The 6165-nt window shown below is 45.8% G+C and overlaps 1 protein-coding gene across 1 annotated transcript in view; it reads left to right on the top strand.

Annotated features, from left to right (window-relative positions):
* Nucleotides 1-5349: 5349 nt before the first annotated feature.
* The window catches only part of TIPARP (TCDD inducible poly(ADP-ribose) polymerase), a 45986-nt gene continuing 45170 nt past the window's right edge, over nucleotides 5350-6165 (top strand). Inside the window, exon 1 of the mRNA XM_027876032.1 lies at nucleotides 5350-5557. The gene's annotated coding sequence lies outside the window, so the exon portion shown is untranslated. The remainder of the gene's footprint in view (nucleotides 5558-6165) is intronic.

Genomic DNA, 6165 nt, shown 5'->3' with positions numbered 1-6165 from the left:
TTCTTCTTCTTCTTCTTCTTCTTCTTCTTCTTCTTCTTCTTCTTCTTCTTCTTCTTCTTCTTCTTCTTCTTTCTTCTTTTTAGGTCACATTAAACTGAGTTTTAGTAAACACTGACCATCACATTGCTGCCTCCTCCCATTACCACTCCCCTCCCCAGTCTGTGTGTGTGTGTGTGTGTGTGTGGGTGAGTGGGTGGGTGGGTGTGTGTGAGAGAGAGAGAGACAGAGAAAGAGACAATGAGATAGAGATACAGAGAAAGACAGAGACAGAAACAGAAACAGAGAGGAATATCAAGCGCTTCTCTCAGATCCTCCACTATTTAAGGAAAGCACACAGAGTTCACTTCATCATTTCCCACCCTTTCATGATATTCAGAAACTCATCCTTCTGTAAGATAAAGTCAACTCTATAATTCACACCTCCTCAGATCGTCTCCCACCCTGGCTGCTATTCAGAAAAGAAAGATTTTAGTTTCTGTGGATGTATTATCTCCCTCCATTAGATTGTAAATTCCTTGAGGGCAGACACTATCATATGCTTTCTTTATATCTTCAGCACCCAGTAGGCACCTAATAAATGTGTATTGACTCTCTGACTCTGGAACAGAGAAAGAGCAAAGAAAGACTGTAGGAGGCATTAGGGTACCAGGAAAAGAGCATTGACTGTGAAGTCAGAGCACCTGGATTCGAATCCTGCCTCAGATGCTTACTACCTTTGGGATCTTGGGTAGGTCACTCTATTTCCTCTTGCCCTCAGTTTCTTCATCAGTAATGTGAGAGAATTGAAGTAGGGGACCTCTAAGGTTTGCTTTGGTTCTCTAGTGACCACCCTTTCCCCTCCCTCTTCTGGTCCTCCACTTCCACTAATCCATATACCTACCTTCCTCTCATTCAGAAAAGGGCCCTTGTGGTGTTCTGGGCAAAAGCCCCTCAATAGCAGTATTGAGTTTTTAGATTTCAAGCTCTTTGAGCACAGGGACCATTGTACTTTTTGTCTTTCTTTCCAGTACCTAGCAGAATGCCTGGAAAACAGTAGGCACTTAATGAAAAGGTCATTGATTGACTAAGAATCAGTAGGTTTACACTGGAAGGACAGTCTGAAATTTAAGAAGGGTTCAGGGGTGGGGGGGAAGTCAGGTCATATGAAGAAACTGCATCTCTCCAATTTTTGCCATTTCCTACCTAACTGTGCTAGGACTCACTGGGATGCCTGCTGATTCCCTTCCATCTCTTCAGTAACTGTGTCCTGCAAGGTCCCTGGGAATTTTTCGGGAAGTATTTTGCCATTTACCATATTTTTTTTTTTGCTGAGGCAATTGGGGTTAAGTGGCTTGCCCAGGTCACACAGCTAGTAAGTGTCAAGTGTCTGATCCGAGACCAGATTTGAACTCAGGTCCTCCTGACTCCAGGGCCGGTTCTCTATCCATTGTGCCACCACCTAGCTGCCCCCACCATTCACCATATTTAAAACCATGCCTAGAGACTGATTTTCAAAATCCAACACAGGTCTTTTCTTGCTCTCATCCCCCAAAGTGTTCATGGCTTGCTCCCCTCACCCTGTCTCTGAGGGCAGGAACATTTCAGCAGTTGGACCAGGGCCAGGGGTTGACCCATTAATAATTGCACCTAGACTGAAAATGTCAATGATAGGTTCCATGTCTTTGGAAAACAAAAAAATAATGGCATTGCCTAGGCAACCATGATTTGACTTTTCTCTCTCCCTTTGGGAATATAGCATAAAATATCCATAGATGCTCTTCTTGGTTAAAATGATAAACTGTCTTACCATGTGACCATATGTAAAACACTATTGGTTAGTCTTTACAGGGGGAGGGGAGGATCTTAGATTTAGAAGGAAAAGATATCTCTGAGGTCAACCACTGCACCTCTTTTGATAAATGAAGAAACTGAGTCCCAGGGAAGTGAATTGATTTGCTCCAAGTCCCAGAGGTAGTAGTAATGGGCAGAATTGAGATGGCAACCCTCTGAGCTAAGAGGCAATATGGTATAGCAGAAAGAGAGCTGACTGAGGAGGCCAAGGCCTTGGGTTTCAATCCTGTCTGTGACCCTGGACACTTCTCCTAACCTCCTTAGGACTTGGTCTCTTCATTCATCAAATGAAGGGTTGGGCCCTTTCCAGGTCTAGATTGCTTATCTGAAAAGTGGAGTTCAAATCCATCAATCTCTCTCCATGGAAGGCTACCATCTGGGTGATGGAGTTTTACCCCCAGTCTGCACAGAGTTCTCCATTGGAGCCTCTGCTTTCACGTCTCAGACTTCATCATTATGATTTCTGCACCACCTTAGTCATCGTTTCTTTCTTGGTCCCACCAAACAGAAACGATCCATTTCCCCTACGGGAATTTTGGAGATTCAGCTATTGTGAATAATGGTGAAATCAGAAAGCAGTATAGCATGCTGCTCTTTTTCCTTGGCAGAGTTCACTCTTAAATAGAGAACAGCATTCATTTTGAATCTCTTGAACTTAATTCTGTTCAACCCCAAAGTGTAGCACCACCAATGACTCTAGAGTGGGAGCTGCGGTGTCCGGCTTTAGACTCGATGTCCCAAACAACCTCTGAAGAATCCCAGCTGTCCACGAGTGGAATGAGCTCCCTCAGGAGACGCTTCCCTCTTCTCGCAGGGTCAGTGGCCACTTGTCAGAAACATTATGGTGGAGAATTATTTTATGTGTTGGTTGGCATGGAAAGCTGCTGGGGTTCATTTCACCATTCAAATTCTGCATTTTTCTCCCCTTCTCTTCAACACCCTGGATCAGGCTCTCATCTCTTCTCATCATGACTACTGCAAGAGCCTCCCAATTTGTCTTCCCGCCTCATGCCTCACTCCAATCTATCTTCTAAACAGTTTGCAGAATAATTATACTCAAATCCATGGCTGACTATGTCACTCTCCTCAATAAACTGCAATGGCTCCCTAGTAGTGCCAGGATCAGTTATGAACACTTCTGTTTGATATTTAAACCCCTCGACAACCTTTAACCTTTCCAGTTTCCTTAAATGACATTCTTCTGCACCCACCCTGCAATCCAATTCAGCTGGCCTTATTACTGTTTCTCACATACTATGCTCCATTTCAGATTTCTTCAAGACTGAGCCACTTGCTACAAGAAGCCCTTCCTGGCCCCTCTAGTGGCTGGCACCTTCTCCTCGAGGGCTATGTTTCATCTCCTCTGTACTTACTCAGCAAAGCCTCAGCCTTGGCTCATTCCCACCATCCACTGCTTTTGCTCCTACACAAGCACTGCTGAATGAAGATGGAGAAAAATCACAGAACTAAGCTGGCTAGGGGGACCACTGTTACAAGGCATTCCCTGATCTACTTACTAGGGCAGCTAGGTGGAGCCATAGTGCATAGAGTGGCAGGCCTGGAGACAGGAAGACTCATTTTGCTAAGTTCAAATCTGATTTCAGACCTGCTGGGTGACCCTGGGTAAGTCACTTAACCCTGTTTGCCTCAGTTTCCTCATCTGTAAAGTGAGCTGAAAAAGGAAATGGCAAACCACTCCTGTATCTTCGCCAAGAAATCCCCAAAATGGAGTCACAAAGAGTTGGACGCAACAACGATTTACTCACTATCCCACTCTCCACGGTGACTCTTCCAAACCTTTTTGTATCTCCTCAAACCTCCCATGCCACCTCCCATCGTCTCGGATGAGAACCTTACCTTTCTTTGGATCCCCAGCCCTTAGCACAGTGTCTGGCACGTAGTAGGAACTTAATACTTATCCATTCCCCACCCCTCCCTCATTAGAATGTAAGATCTTTGAAGACAGAGACTATTTGTGCTTTTCCTTTGAATCCCTGGTTCTTCGTGCCTGGCACATAGTAGGCTCTTCCAAAAGACTCACGCATTGGATAATGCACTGGTAGTTTCCATTTAAAAAGGTCAACCATTCTAGGTCTAGGGCTGTGCTACTTTCTCAAATCTACCTATCCTGCCCTGACCTCTCTGCTGACTCGAATCTCCCATTTCCAGCTGCCTTTCACACATCTCGAACTGGATGTCCAGCAGACATCTTAAACTCAACATATCCAAAACAGAATTCATTATCTTCCCCCCTAAAGCTTCTCCCCCTCCTACCTTCCATATTAGTGCAGAGGGCACCACCATCCTCCCAGCTCTTCAGGCTCCCACCCTAGGAGTTATCCTGGACTTCTTACTGTCTTTCACACACACACACACACCCACCAGTATCCAAGCTATTGTCAATTCATCTCTGGACCATCTCTCCAATATGCCTCCTTCTCCCCTCCGACCCTGTCCCCAGTGTCATTACCTCACCCCTGGACTACTGTAATAGCTGCTGCTGGGTCTGCTTGCCTGAAGTCTCTCCCCATCCCAAATCATTCAGCCACTAAAGTGATTTTTCCTAAAACTCAGGTCTGATCCTGTCAGTTCCCTACTCAATAAGGAGCTAATACAAAATGCTCTGTTTGCCATTCAAAGCCCTTCCTAACCCAGGTCCTCCTACTTTTCCAGTCTTCTTACCCCTTAGTCCAGTGACAATGACCTCTAGTCTGTTCCATGAACAAGACACACCATTTCTTGACTTGAGGCATTTTCTCTGGCTGTCCCCCATGCCTGGAAATCTCTCCTTCCTCCCGTCCAACTACTGACCCCTCTGACTTCCTTTAAGTCCCAACTAAAATTTCATGTTCTACAAGAAGCCTTCCCTAACCTTTCTTAATCCCAGTGCCTTTTCTCTTTTATTTCCTATTTATACTATACATAGTTTAATAGATATGTGTATATATGTGTGTATATATAATATATATATTATATGACATACATTTATCTATAAAAGATATAAATCGTATATAATATGTGCATTGTATAGAATATATACATTACATTATAATACACATTACATACATATATAATTTGCATGTTGTCTGCACCCCCCCATTAGATTGTTAAGCTCGTTATCTTTTTGTATCTCCAGTGCTTTAGCACAGTGCCTGGCACCTAGTAGGTGCTGTTTTTGCTTGGTTCCTTAAAAGTATTACCTTAAATGCTTTGTGTACTGATTGATTGATTGATTGTTACCTAAGTGAACTAAGTCGCTTAATATCCTTGGGCCTCAATTTCCTAATATGTAAAATGGGAGCTTAGCGCTGGATGATCTCGGATGACAGCCCCCACTGGTTGCCTAAGGTTGGAGCCGGAAGCTAGAGGCTGACCTTCTACATTCAACCACAAAGGGGAGGCTTTCCTTTCTGGGAGGCTGACTTCGTTTCACATAAAACGTGACTCCCTTCAGGCTTCCTTACTCAACCTCTTAAGTCTCATTTCCCCCCACACCCACCGCACTCTGGTCTGGTCTAGCCTGCCCTGCCCGGACCAGCAGGGCAGAAGTGACGATGCCTCCTTTCGTGGCTGGAAAGGAAACTCGGCTCCGCCTGGTGGAGCGGGTGGGAGCGCCTGGGTCACCGAGAGCTCGGGGATTTGCACGGCGGAAATTTCAGGAGCTGCTTTGGTAAGGGGAGGAGCACGGGCTCCCTTCCCGGCGCTGGGGCTGACTCCGCTGGGGCTGGTAAGCTAATTACGGGAGATGAGCCTGGGGAGGGGGGTGGTAATGGGAAGAGGCGGCGGTGTGACGGGCAGAGTTTGCTAAAACTCGGTTCAACGTGACCTAAAAAGAAGAAGAAAGAAAGAAAAAAAAAAACAACAACATCGAGTCTTTGAGCTCATATCCTCTCTCCCTACCTACTCTGGCGCTCTGGCTTTCTCTCGGGAACAAAGTGACTGTCCCGTGCTCCCCGTAAAGGGCTTGCCGACGCACGCAGCGAGCTGCAAGCCGCTAGCTCTGCAAGCCCCCAAGGACATTTCTTTCTCCCTGGCGCGCGCACACACACACCCACACACCACACACACACACACACACATCCACACACACCACACACACACTACACACACATACACACCACACACACACATATACACACCACACACACACCACACACACACATATACACACCACACACACACATACACACCACACACACACACACCACACACATACACACCACACACATACACACCACACACACCACACACACACACATACACACCACACACACATATACACACCACACACACACCACACACACACACATACACACCACACACACATATACACAC

This window comes from Vombatus ursinus, unplaced genomic scaffold (assembly GCF_900497805.2).
Source record: "Vombatus ursinus unplaced genomic scaffold, bare-nosed wombat genome assembly UNPS02014810.1, whole genome shotgun sequence".
Classification (NCBI taxonomy): Eukaryota; Metazoa; Chordata; class Mammalia; order Diprotodontia; family Vombatidae; genus Vombatus; species Vombatus ursinus.
Note: the sequence above shows the minus strand (reverse complement) of the source record. Positions and strands in the feature narration are given on the sequence as shown.